Raw genomic sequence first — 15,424 nt, forward strand, 5'->3', positions numbered from 1 at the left:
ACGAATTTATCAACGAGGTGGTCTGCGATGGCCACAATTATTACAGGTTGATCCTGGTAAGGAATTTCTTGGTCCAGTATCATCGTTGATGAAACAGCATAATACCAAAATACGACGAGGTCATACTGCAATTCATCGTGATCAGGCAATTGTTGAGCGATTTAATCGAACACTCGCTGAGCGGTTATTTGGATATCAATACGCGAGGGAATTTGTTCAAGATAAAAGATCTTGCGAATGGGTTGCAAGATTACCAAGCGTGATAACTGCATTAAATAATGAGATTACACGAACAACCAACATGAAACCCATTAGCGCAGTCACAAAAAAAAATATACCAACACAACGAAAAGATGTTGAAAAAAAAATTAAAAATATTGGGTGATGTTACAGTTAGATATTTATATGAGCCTGGTGAACTTGAAGGTGGTAAAGCGAGAGCGACTGATCCTATTTGGAGTGTTACCACACACAAAATATCCACCGTGACAAGATCCTCAGGTAGACCTGCAATCTACAGATTAGATTCGGCTGCTCCTCAACGTGGATTTACACGTAAACAACTACAAATAATCCCCACGGATACACAACTACCACCGCGATCACTTAACTAGCACTAGCGCCTCTACGTCGATTACACTCAAGACAGGTCAACATGGTATTTTCTCGTGTATGACCGCGACTATTATCTTTTCTATCTACGGTAAATTGTCTTGAATCATTACTCGAATACCGCCATAACATTATACAATTGCAACTTGTGCAATGATTATTCTGCTGCTGTTTTAACTCAATAATAAATTCAACATCAAGATCAAAGTCGCGTTTATTTTTTTTATCAGATTGTTTATATCCGATTAATTTTTTTCTTATTATATCATCATCGATGATGTTAAATTTATCAACGATTTCAGGAATTATAATTCTACGTAATTGAGATATTTTTCTGACCCTCGATACCGCTAAATAGACTAAATTTGACCACTCGATACGATCGTCCACAATCCAGACTCGTATGTCAGAAATAGTTAATCCCTGAGACGAGTGGATCGTCATAGCGTATCCCAACACCCATGGAGATTTGTCAGCGCGTAATGCATCTTCGACCACACTGATATCAACGGCGACAATATCATTTAATACGAGATTCTGTTTTTCAGTCTGCCCTGGAATATCAACATTAATATTTTGTTTTCGTGTATCTGATGGTCTATAACACAACGGTACGGGTAATTCTGAATATTTTTCTTTATATAGTTGAAATAACTGCTGTTGTAAATCGTCTCTGATTATTTTTCTGCTTGCTACTATCAAATCGTTGGGTCTCCATAAATTTAAAAAATCACCCACTGAGGTCTCTGAGATTACTCCGCGTATTATTTCACACTGAATTTTGTTTGATTGTAATCTGATTAATTTTTTAAACTCCTTCAAATTTGCATCGAGAGCTCTATGATCATCATCTATTTCTTCGTAATAATCAACGAAATTTTTTAACCAATCATGTGGAGATGGTCCAACAAAAGGCGGTGGTTGACCATGATCGCCACACATTATTATAGCGGTATTTTTCGTCAACAACCAATCAAGAAACGTTTTTAATGTATCTAATGACACCGTGCATATCTCATCCCAAATAATTATTTTAGGTATATATTTTTCTCCCATTCGTTCAGGAGTCCATGCATCCCCGCGCCACCGAAAGAAACTATGATACGTGCACGATTGTACTTGCCGTTGTTTCATCTCGCGTGCAAGTCTATGTGTGGGTGTCAGCACGATCATATCTGAATTTCTAAAAACATTAATTGCTCGAGTCGTTTTGCCGCATCCACCAGGTCCATTGAGATATACTGTCTTATATCTAGTTATTGGATCACTCACCGGCGGCGCTTTCGACATTTCTGATATTTTATTACCCTCACGATAAAAATCTCTCATTGGAACATCTGCTGATTCTGTGTAATTGTGTAATATTTCTTTTTTTATTCTCCACGAACCCCATCGTTCATCATTACTTGTGAACTTCATAATAGATTCTAAATATTTACTCGAAATATAAAACGAATCTGTTGCGACTCTGACTGCGGTCTTGGGAAATCTATTAATCATCGATAATAAATTTATAGAAACATAAGCCAACATGGAAGATCTTAGATGAGTATACTGTGGGGAGACGTCATTTATGTAACTAACGATCGTACCCAATTTTGTTCCGTCGGATAAATAAACACTTTCTCGATTTACAAATATATTTCTCGCTGTTGTATCAGCGATTATAAAATCCTACTCGGCATCATCTAAAATTAATCGTGCGTGATGTCTTTTATGATCATATGCACCACCTTGAGTAAATTTACCTATAATTTTTCTACCGAGATCTTTTGCGGTTTTGAGTTTAATCTCGAGAATTTTAGGAGCTTCTTTGATGATATCATCTTCGGAAACATCAGGACATTTTTCCTTAAACTCGCTAATAACTTCATCGGCACTGATAGAATCTGGCATGGGCAACCAAACTTCGGTCTGTGCATGATATGATATAATTGCCTCACTGACCACCAACGATGTCAGTATCGCACAATCTGGCATATATTGTAATAAAACTATAGGTGCCCAACGTTTTTCACAAAAATGTCTGCCAAACCAAACATAACAAATCTTGTGAAGATTTTCGTTAAACTCGAATGATTCAATACAAGCAAATCTAGTCAGATCAAAATCAGGTAATGGTCCATTAATTGCCACTCGCGTCATCTCGTTTGTAGGGTGACCGAATCTTTTATAGTATACAGAACAATCTCCGTATCCTAGAAAACTTCCTGGATGACATGCAACCATATCAACCGAAATAACATCATTGTAATTATATTTGGTATTCCACAATCCGTCATGTCCGTATTCGACGCAACTTGTGCGTACGTCCTCGAGTAAATCAAATCGTGTTGGTTTCCATGAATTTCGTTCTCTAGCGAAATGAGCCGCAACAGATGGAACGGTAAAACAATTAGTTAGTAATTTGTCAGTATTTTCCGCGTGTTTGCACTCTAAAAACTTATCAGCGAGATTTTTCATCTCGTCATGGAGGAATTCTGTTCGATATATTTCACCATTTGGTCTAACAAACTGATCAAATTCACCTTCCTCATCACTTTTAAATAACCATACCGATACAGGATCGTTTTTACTTATTTCGTTGATAAAATCAAACATATCTGAGGGGTAAAATCTAACAGTTCGATCACGTGGAAATATTGTTACTGCGCTGGTCCATGCGTGCGCGTTATGATCAATAATATTTATTGAAGCTCCTTTCGATTTATATTTCGATTCGTACAGTACTTCTCCCGTTATTGTTGATACTGCTATTGGAAATTTTAATATTTTTCCTAGTTCAGCAACATCTTTTATTGTAGCACCGGTATCCTTAACTGAATCAGCCCACGAGTTTATTTTTTTACGTCTTAAATCAGTTAATCCGTTTCCACGCATCGCGTTTGTAAAGTGTTCTATTACTCGTTCGGCTACACAATTTAACCTTGAAAATTTCATGGGTGCCAGTTTATCAACGTTGGGTTTTTTATTTATCTCATAAATTCCATAAATAACCGCTGTTACAGGATACGCTCGCTCATAATACGGTTTGTCAATACCCGTCAATAGACCCGGTCTGGAATTTTTACTTAATATAACAGTTTTATTATTACCAAGGACAGGATCATATTTGTCACGGATAATCCAACTACCTGTTTCTGTTAATACAATAAATTTTACTTTGAAGAAATATTTTTGATTGCCCTCGTATTCAGTGATGTAGTTAATGATAGTTGCCGCTCGCTTGTCATTCATTGTGGCGTCCTTGACAGTATTGCTAATAATCTTGAACGTTGACCATGTGTGAGATGCACCATCTGTGTAAAATTTTTTCTTGGCGTCGTGAATTTTCAAGATCAGACTTTTATTTTTCGGATCAACCAGATCTCGTACTGGTAAGTCAGAAGATAATCTGTCGAGGTTGAATTTATACTTAACAGGCCTAGCTTGGGATAATTTCTCAAACTCGTTCATATAATTAAAACAAATATTTAAATAAAAAATATTATATATACAATGTCTCAATGCAGATGGTTGATGATAGGTTCAGTAAATCGATGCAATAAATCCTGTAGAGGTGAATTTTGTTGGATGCACTTACAGGGCATACGGCAAGGAAGTCTAGGACCAATACCATGTCTGCGGTGTGGTATTGGAGTGCGAGGAAAAACAGAATTATGTGGAAAGTGCGGGGGAAAACGGTTCAGAGAGCTTAAAAGATATTATGACAAAAAAAATAATAATAGTGAAAACGCTATAAAATCCGTGGAGGATTATATATCAAGATTTCAGACAAACAATGATTTAAACAAATAATATTATTATAATGGAGCAAAATATATTTGTCCCACATCCCACAATAACAAATTACGAATCAGATCGTAATGGCATGATTAGAAATTGCATGTTGAAGAGACCGGTTGGTACTGTTTCTAATACTGGCTATCTTAGATTCACTGTTGGGAAGAAAATGTATCTCTGTCATCGATTTACGTACGAGTGTTTCTTCGGAGTGATCAAAGACGATCTTGTTATTGATCATGTTGACGGAGATCCTCAAAATAATAGTTTATCTAACCTTCGTGTTGTCACGCAAAGCGTGAACTCTGCATGTGGTAATACTGGAAGATGTAAAACAATCGGAAAGAGGGCGGTAAATTCCACAAACACAGAAACTGGCAAAGTAATTATATTTCGTTCGATATGTTCTGCTGCGAAATATTTTGATATTCACCCGCATTCAGTACAAAAAGTAGCAGAAAATATATATAAAACCGCTTTCTCAAAGAAATATAAGCAGAAAATCACCTTTCAGTATTGTTAACTATCATCATCACCTCGAATAAAATTGGGGCCCCGAGTGGCCGAGTGGTCTAAAGCGCTCTTCGTTACGGATCACTGCCATTTCACCTCTGTCTGCGGCGGTTCGAGTCTAAGATTCAGCCAATGTGGGCATGTGAGAAAGCCTGCCAGTAGCTTCTCGTGGGTCGGTGGTTCTTTCCGGGGTTTTCCGGGTTCTTCCTCCACCATTAATACTGGCCGCCATGTATAGCCTATCGTGCTGAAAAATGGCGTTAAACCCCACAACAACAACAACAAAAATCGAATAAAATTTATTTTTTTGGGGTCAGAAATTATCATTATTATACTACTCATTTTTTGACTCATGAAAGGGAGGTAATTTTATGATCCTCGGTATATGGTCATAATCATATACAACATCCAAGGTCTGTGATGCCTGGTGGAGCATACCCGTTTATGATTTCTAACTTACAAAAATATACAGTTCGTGTATTTTTCTGTTCTTTTCGTGAAACATTTAGAACAGCGCAACACATAGAAAGCTCATAGAATACATGTATATTTTATCTAACCTACAGAAAACCGAGAGCAGTATGACATGTATATTCCAGCTTACTGAGTGCAGAATCCAGCGTCTAGTCTGTATCGATCGTGGCGGGTTAATTTTAGATCTAATGTACAGCACATGGATCCTGCATATACTGACTCGATTACAGAAATACGTGCATAATAGTGTTTGGAATTAAAAATTAGTTGCATTTTTCTTGTTCAGTGCAGAAATATAATGCGAGATTGTGTACGTATGTGTGATTATTTATTTATCGAGTAATACTCCCTTTGACTACGAATGGAAAATCTCGTAATATATATTTCTTCATTGAACAGTTATTAAGTGGATGGAAAAATCTAGCAATTAGATGATCTGGACCGGATGTTCTATCATAGATGGCGTGGTATAGTAAATAGGAAATTCCTTAATCCAGCTTTATAACTCTAACTTGTTTGGTGAGAATATATTGTATAAACGTATTTCTTGAATTCAGAATTGTCTTTTGAGCAAATATATTTGAAATTAGTTCCTTAGTTATATGTTAACTTCCGAAACATATGTTTCTAACAAGATTCGATGGCTCAATCAGTATCGTATTGGACTGTGACGCTCGCGGTCCAGGATCGAATCCACATGGCTGACAACTTGTCGGTGGTGTACGCATAATTGCGATTTTTTTAATTAATTGGGGCTCCGCCAGCCCCTCTCCCCTCTCAGAACACCATCCTACCATGTCAAACGTGGTAGATACATGTTTTTGTATTTCCCACGGGTTGATTATTTGGTGGGTGGGTGTTCTGTTGAGTGGAGAAAATGGCATCATTTCATTCATTACATCTCATTTCATTCATTCATTCATTCATTCATTCATTACATCTCATTACATATATTTCATTTCATTATATATATTTCATTTCATTACATCTCATTGCATATTTACTGAACCTGCTAAAAGACTCGAATAGAGGTTCATTCATAATATATATTTGTGCCGTCCTTAATTCATTCATTGCATACTTAAACCTGCTAAAAGACTCGAATAGAAGTTCCATTTCATAATATATGTTTGTGCCATCATTCATTGCATAATCTGAGCTCGCTAAAGACTCGATAGGGGCTCTTCATTCATTAAATGTTCTTGGTGAACTTGGTAGAATGCGATGGCAATCTGCGAGTTCTTGGCTGTACTGTCCTTGAAACATCCCGACGAACTCGCTAAAGACTCGATAGGGGTTCTGTAGGGATAATTTTTTTTTTATTTTAAAGATTTACATATTATATAATGAACCATGAAAATATCAAAGACATTATTTCTGCTATCAAAAAACTAGAAGAAAACAAAATTAATATATCTGATGAACTAAATGCTGAAAAAATAATATCTGATTTTGAAACGTTAGAAGAGCTTAAGAATGAAAATAAGTACGTTCTATCATCTGAATATAAGTTCATAAAGCGGATTCAGGCAGCTATGTTTCAGTCACTGGCTATGGTGAGTGATGATCAAGTAAATGAATTTGTTCCTCTTTCTGTCGCAGTAGAAAGAATTAGATCACTGTTATCCCACAAGTACGAAACGAATAAAACAATCAGTACCCGCATAAGATACTTAAGAAAAATGATGTCAGCAGGTAACGACCAAAGTTACCCTGTCAGAATTATTATTTATTTATTCTGAGATTATATTTATTCTGAATTATTATTTATTTATTCTGAAATATTTTATTTATTCTGAATTATTATTTATTTATTCTGAAATATTTTATTTATTCTGAATTATTTTATTTATTCTGGGATTATATTTATTCTGAAATATTATATTTATTCTGAAATATTTTATTTATTCTGAATTATTATTTATTTATTCTGAAATATTTTATTTATTCTGAATTATTATTTATTTATTCTGAAATTGATGGGCTGGTTGATACTCAGAATTATGTGAAATGATCAAATTCATAATTTTGATGGGTTAGTTGGTAGTCAGAATTATGTGAAATGATCAATTTCGTAATTTTGATGGGTTAGTTGGTAGTCAGAATTATGTGAAATGATAAATTTCGTAATTTTGATGGGCTAGTTGGTACTCAGAATTATTATTTATTTTATTTTTTCAGAATTATTTTATTTATTCTGAATTATTATTTATTTATGCTGAAATTGATGGGTTAGTTGATATTCAGAATTATTCTGAATTATTATTTATTCTGAGATTATATTTATTCTGAATTATTATTTATTTATTCTGAATTTGATGGGTTAGTTGATACTCAGAATTATGTGAAATGATCAAATTCATAATTTTGATGGGTTAGTTGGTACTCAGATTTATTCTGAATTATTATATTGTTTCTGAATTATTATATTTTTTTCTGAATTATTATTATTTATTCTGAATTATTTTATTTATTCTGAATTATTATTATTTTTTCTGAATTATTATTTATTCTGAAATTGATGGGTTAGTTGGTACTCAGAATCATACAAACCGATCAAATTTATAACTCTGATGGGTTAGTTGGTACTCAGATTTATTATTTTATTTTATTTTCTGAATTATCCATTAGATCGTCGGGTAAAGTTGCCTGATTCTCTAATTGATTTTAATTGAATAAAATACCAAAGCCAACAAAAATTAGAAAAAATCAGTAAAATTAGCTCAAATATCAGTAAAATTAGCTCAAATATCGGTAAAATTAGCTCAAATATCAGTAAAACTAGCTCAAAAATATGTAATTTTTTACTGATTTACTGGCAATCTGCGAGTTCAAGCACTTCTTTGTCGTGTATAAAAACCCTCACGTGCTGGTACATTATATAATATTTACTTGATTAATTAAGATTTCACATACAGATTTATCACAAGTTCTTCTCCACGTACGTCAGTTAAGCGATTAAGGTGGTCTGTGAGCTTAAAATTTATTCGTGTTAACATATTATTGTGACACCGCAGATTAACAGGATTAGTTGGTTCTTGCACGATTAAACTTCTGGGGGAAATTTGTGGTGTAAATGTATATAAAATATATCCTTGTTGAGCCTGATTTGATCTTCCGAGATCTATTTGATAGCTGCCATCGGCTACGTCACAAACCAGATTGACCACGATCGTGCTGGTTATATTAACGATTCCCGGAGAAACGTGTGTGCCGCCGCCATGTGGATCATTATTATGTCTGAGAACAGTTGCTAGTGGTGCTAGTTTTCTCCATGCGTCGAGTATTTTAGGATAAAACTCATCAATGACATCATTGACAGATTTTCTTAATTTATCTGGATTATAATTAGGAAACTTAAACGTTACAATGTCAGCTTTGGGTATTTTGTATTTGGTTGCGAAAAATCTTCTATGATCGCCCGATGATTCAAAAACCAGGTTTATGATTCTATTATGAAAATATTCAATAGTATCAGCTATATTATTTAAAATTTCTACTCGTTTAATAATTTCTTCACGCGTAGATGTCAAATCAGACAAATATTCTCGATAAATATCAACGACGTAATCAGGAGAATGTATCTCAACCGTCGAAGATAGCGTCGGTTCATGAACGTTAATTGATATTTTTGCTTCTTTTCCGGTTATTGATTTTATTCTACGTTGAAATTCCTCATTGATATCTTCAATCTCATAACTATCAGTGGGTATTCCAACATCTATCCAGTCAGGAGTACCATCTGGCTTGTTCTTGTTAGCAAATACAAGCAAATTATTTGCTGGTGTACCATTAAATGATTTTGATCTGATATTTGGCCAGCTGTAATATACCCGTAATTGAGCTAACTCTATTTCTTTTACTGGAATTGCAGTAGGTTGTTGTTGTTGTTGTTGTAGGGTTTAACGCCATTTTGCAGCACAAGATAGGCTATACATGGCGGCCAGTATTAATGGTGGAGGAAGAACCCAGGAAATCCCCGGAAAGAACCACCGACCCACAAGAAGCTACTGGCAAGCTTTCTCACATACCCACATTGGCCGAATCCGAGACTCGAACCTACGCAGACAGAGGTGAGATGGCAGTGATCCGTAACGGAGAGCGCTTTAGACCACTCGGCCACTCGGGGCCCCGAATTGCAGTAGGAAAGTTAATACTAAATTCAGGATCAGATGAACTTACCGAGATCATCGTTATCTTTGGCGGAGTTGTGTTAGTCACGATCTGCTGGAGTAATTCTGTCATTATTAATACTTGTATCTTTAATACCGATACCTTCGTCGTATATTTTAGTCATCATTGAAAACTCGAAATCGGATATAATTCCATCACTGAGACTCGCTGATAACAACGAGGATAATTTCGAGTATGCTACCGTCGCTGTGTGTAATTTTATTATGTAATCGGATAATTTTTCGTTCGTGCAAGTACATATTTCTTTTGCGATGATATTAAGCACACCTGCAATCGTTGTTGCCGCTAAAATACAAATAGTTACAACTACTGGTGCCATCATTGTCACCGCTGATAATATAACACCCGTTCCAGCAACAACAGCGGATACTGAATAAACAATGACGTCGACGATAACTAATCGTCGTCGATATTTTTTTACTTTTACTGTATATTGTTTGACTTGATCTTTCAACGCCGCCTGCCATTCACGCGCTTGATTGTACCTGTATTGTGCACCATCCATATATTTTTATGCAGTACCCAATTGAGGTGTTTCAGCTACAAATTCCAAACACCACCAGTAAGATGTTGCGGTTAATTTCTTATCAGCTGCTTCCAGAATAAATATTTCTTCAGTTCCGCTATTTAATATAACAGATACAACCCCGGAAAACCTGTCGGTGGAATGACGCCATGGAAACGTTGTAAATATCTCAAATCGCGCAGCACTGAACACGGACAACCTGTACACGCCAGTGACTGTTGCGGTATATTTGATAGTATTATTTTGCTGCGACCATGTTGCAAATCCCGATGATACTGTGTATACGATATTTGTGATATGTCCGGGAGTTATTCCGGTTGGAATTTTGATCAGACCGGTTTTGTTAACAATCTCAGGAATCCCCGCTACGATGTCTTGCTGTGTTCGTTTCATCATGTCAATGTTGGTCTTGATATCTTGCTGTGTTTGTTTGATCGTGTCAATGTTGGTTTTGATATCAACGAGTTTTATGTCAACGGAATGCGGAGAACCAAAAAAATCTTCAGCGTTTTTTTGTTGGTTTCTGCGAAATCTTGCAAAAGCGCCCACGTGAACATCATACTCAGCCCGTAACGTGGATAATTTATTATCTACGGTACCATATCTAATGTCAACATACTTTTTCGTTGCAGCATCTTCACCGGATGTTGGATCTCTTAAAACTACTATTTTATTTCCGTTCATGCTGAGTTCACCCGTCATTGTGTCGCCGGTGTTTTTCACGCGATTAGCAACGCTTCTTGCAATTTCATCTCTGATAGTTTTAAATGATATACTTGAATCTTTGATTCTACCACCGTCAGTAAACACAGGAATATTATCTGTAACTGCACCGAGTACTCGTCGAACTATATCATTCCATCTGATATTGCTCGTTTTTAGTTTACCATATCGATCTTGAAAAATAACAACCTCATCTGGATCAACTCCAGCCAGGTTCATGATATCAGCGAGTTCATCTTTAGTCGCATACTTCGACAGATCAACATCGCCGGATGTTCTCTTAACACGTGAGAATCTTCTTCCGTAAATATCAACCATTATAATAAGACCTGTTGTTTAAAACGCTTTACGCGAAACGAATCGGTTACTTGTATAATCATGCACGACTTTATGTGGTGGTTTGGATGATTTTGAAATAGCGTCGAGTACATTAATTACTTCACGGCCACATATTGGCGGATCTGTCATTGTTTGTGTGGGTAGCGTTGAATACCAAACTTTGGAACCTCTGGTTCTTGCGTGGAGTGGTGCGACATACTTTATAAATTCAACGGGTGGAGCTAACCCGTACGAATCAAAATAAACGATTCCACGTGGATCAACCGCGTATGATACCCGATGAGTACATGTACCGGGTCCTGAATTCGAGTCTAGATTAATAATACCCGTTTCGAGTTTATTGATGTTGGAGTATCTAACGTGGAAGCCTCAGACCTCTTCCCCAACGAGATCCGGGTAATCTTAGACTGCGTCCCTTTTTTTTGTATCCATTTCCAGTTGCTTTCTTTAGAGCCATTCCAGCAGCTGTTCCAACAGCACCTAACGCGGCTGCTTTTGCTGGAGCAGCAGCAGCAGCTATTAACACTGGAATAGCCGCAAGAAGTGGAAATATACCACCGGTTTTAAACATGTCTTTGATGGCGCTCGCGGAAAGATGAAATTGAACTCCAGTTTTTGATTCCAGGGCTTTATTGAAATGTTTAATCTGATTATTTGTCAACGATAATTTGTTTGGACCACCACTAATCTGATCTCGTTTTAGTGATATTTTAGTTCCGCATTTGTTGGTGGTTTTTGATTGAAGCTTTTTTACCTGACCAGGAGTCAGAGTAACATTAACATGACCATACGACATTTTTATATAAAATATATTTTTCTAAATAACACGATTAAATATTTTCCACTGGTGCATCAACGACCCTCATTCGACCACTACCACCTTCAAGTAACATGGCTTTATCGCTAAATATGACCGCGATTGCTCTGTAAGGACCATGAACAACTGGTGGACCAGTCGCGATTTGTGGCAGGGCATTAACACGAGCTCGAAAGTGTATATCACCGACAGACTGTTTTTATAAATCAAGATGTTTTAGCGAAAAATAATAAATCGGATATAATGTTGTAAAATCTAGTTGTGATATTTGCAAACCAGTATCGACGTTTTGATCACGTCCCATGAATGACATTAAACGATGATATGCACGCGCTACGTTATTTTGACCAAAATTTAACAATATATCTTCAGCTGGTTCTTGATGTCCATTTATCCGTAAGAGAACTTCATTAACTTCAAGTTTGTCAAATATCATATGTGAACGTTCTTGATTATTTATTCTAGCATTATCTTGCAGCGCAATAAAAATATGTCATGGTGCAGAAACACCTTGCTGTGATGCTATATGCCATGTAAATAAACCAACAACAGAACTTTGAGTAGCATCTGTGGTTACTGTTAACCATGATAGCAATGATTTACCGCCTTGATCCATAAAAGAGAGTAATTTTTGTTCTTCAGTAATAGATGGAGTCATTACTGGCATCCACAATGAAAGCTTTGATATATTTACTTTACCAGCATCATCAACACCAAAACCTCGCCAGATTGCATCATTATCATCACCTTTTCTTACAAGCACAACTGTGTGTTTAGCTCCAAAGATGACCTTTCTAACATTTCTGCAAAATCCAAAGATGTGAGACAGTGGAATTGCACATGAAAAATTTCTATTATTTCCTGACAACGCTGCTTGGCGTGTTGCAAACCCTAAGTTGTATCTCGCGCTATCACTTTTTACAATATCAAAAGCAGCAGCTGGTCTGGCTGCATATTCAGGACCCTCATCAACTGGCTGTGGAAAAACTGCAGTACCTACTGCTGTTTGTATTTTAGCATACCTGATATGATCAGCGTGGTTAGTAATATCCTTGGCAAACGTCATTGTTGGACCGGCTGATCTTGTAAAGTCGTCAGAATATCTCGCCAGACCAATTATTGTTGTAGCAACATCAACATCCTTCTGAATTGATTCAATATTTTTTCCATCAATCATATATGTGGCACTATCAAACAACGCCATGATCCCGTTGTTGACAAAACCAACACGCAGATTGGCACCATATGTTGTATTATCCCCCTTTACAAGTTCACCTTCTACTTCAATAAACGCCTCAGCAGGCAAGAAATATCTACTTGGATCCTGAACCTGTAATTCGATTCTCCCCCGCTGATTTGGTTGTCTTGCGTCATAAGAATAAAACTGATAATCACGTATAGATTCATACTTAAGGATAGGTGCCTCCATATCAAATGCTGGGTCTGATTCGCGCTTGAACATTTTTATTATAATTACCATTTTTCAAATGATGATCATCGTCGACGAAGACCGCTTCCTGCTATTAAATTTGCTGTTATATTTTTTTCTGCTTCTTCAGATATCGCCGCTAGTTTTTGATTTGCAGCCTGATTTACTATTTTACTTACGTCTGCGGGCATCACCTCAGTACTTGCCAGTTTCACCGGTGGTTGTTGTTTTCGTCACAATAATCGTGCTAGTCTTTCTTTGATTGCCGAGAATGCCTTACCAGCAACATTGACAATTGCTCCAGGAGCTTTATCACGAACAATATTGATAGCTTTCATCGATAATTGTTTTACAATAGGTACTGCTTTTGGAGCTATCCTTGTAAATAATCCCCGTACAACATCACCAAGTCCATCTCCGTAAGTAGCTCTGTAGATTGGTAATCGTGAGTTTACCGCTCTGACCTGTACAGGTTTGCGATGATTATTATGTATGATCATCTTATTTTTATTTACCATTTATCTAACAACTAGTCATCAGCAAGTTCATCGATAAGTTCTCGGTAAACTCCGATATCCATGATGCCACCTTGAAATAATCGCCGACAAATATCAGATGCTTCATTAATTATTTCTGGCGAATTATTTCCAGCACGTTTTCCTATGAGAACCTCTAACCGTGACACATCATTAATGATATTATCAGGACAAATAAAATTATTTCCCAGACCACTGCCAGTAGCTCCTTCATCTGATTTCTTAGATGGTGTCGTTATAAACATTTCTTTAATTTTCGATAGTGGTAAAATATGTTGTTTTTGTTCTGTTTGCTGCAGAGGTGGAGGAAGTTGATACTGGGAGAGTTCTTCTTGTTTCTCTCTCTCTCTCTCTATAAAGTGTGTTTACTTCTTTATAAAGAGCTTTATATTTCGAATCATCCTCTCTAGCTTGTCCTTTATTTGCATGTATGCGATATATCCATCTAATAAAATTATCATTTTTTGTTTTTTCATAAGGGGGGTTTAAAACAGCAGATTTGTTAGATATATAATCTAATATTTTTTCGGGTAATTTTTCTCTTTTAGTATTTCTAATATCTTCGACAAACCCTTCCTTAAAATTTGTAATTAATTTTATATTTTCCTTTATTGGCCAAGGTTCAGGTGTATGTTCTTCCTTTGCGCCGGTGACTTCAGTATAAAGTTTTCTGATACTTTCAAGTACTTCTTCGCCGACAGGTGGAGATTGAGCCGCAGCTATTTCCCTCGCTATGCCAGGTGGAAGATCTCGTAAAATCTTCTTTGTTTGTTTAGTTCTTCTTGCTATTTTTGCGGTTTGTTCTGCTGTTTGTTTTGATACCGGAAGAAGATCCTCTTTGATGACTGTTGTAACTTTCTCAGTAGCTGCAGTGATGGACTTAAACAGTTTTTTAGTGTCCTCTTCGTACTCAACTTGTGCTTCTTGCTGCGCTTGTAGATTTTTTCTAAATGAATCTTGCATGGGAAGAAATTTTTTAATTGCTTCTAATCGTTCTCGTGCTATTCTTGCAGTATGAGATTCTGGATGTACCATTATTTTTAACATAACAATTTTTTAATTAATATAGCAGCAGAGAGGGCGCCTACCAATGTTGGTCATCCAGTAATTAAACAAAAAAATAAATAAACACGTAGAGTACTTTATTTTTCAGCTACCTTTTCAAGCTAGGGTTTTATTGATGGGGTTGGTTTCAACAAAAAATAAAATCATCTCAAGGAAACGTTTATTTGTGAAAATCTGGACCTTTCTACGAGATTTTATTTTTTGTTTGTTTTATTTGTTTGTCAGAATTATATGGTCTGTTCGCCCTCTCTGCTGCTAGAGCCCTACAAGTTATAAAAGTGTCATACTGTTGAAAACTTGTACATTAAGAGGGGAAAATATTGTGGTCAGAGGCAATTTGTACCAAAAGAAAGCTTCTTGTTGTTTAATGCCATTTTTCAGCACATGATACATACTATACAGCCATTATAACT

General features: G+C 36.2%; 1 protein-coding gene across 7 annotated transcripts in view; it reads left to right on the forward strand.

Annotated features, from left to right (window-relative positions):
* LOC149791338 (uncharacterized) overlaps nucleotides 1-15,424 on the forward strand; it is a 234,754-nt gene that overhangs the window by 67,728 nt on the left and 151,602 nt on the right. The window lies entirely within an intron of this gene.

The sequence above is a fragment of the Sinohyriopsis cumingii genome, chromosome 9 (assembly GCF_028554795.1).
Source record: "Sinohyriopsis cumingii isolate HCF-2022 chromosome 9, ASM2855479v2, whole genome shotgun sequence".
NCBI classification, from domain to species: Eukaryota; Metazoa; Mollusca; class Bivalvia; order Unionida; family Unionidae; genus Sinohyriopsis; species Sinohyriopsis cumingii.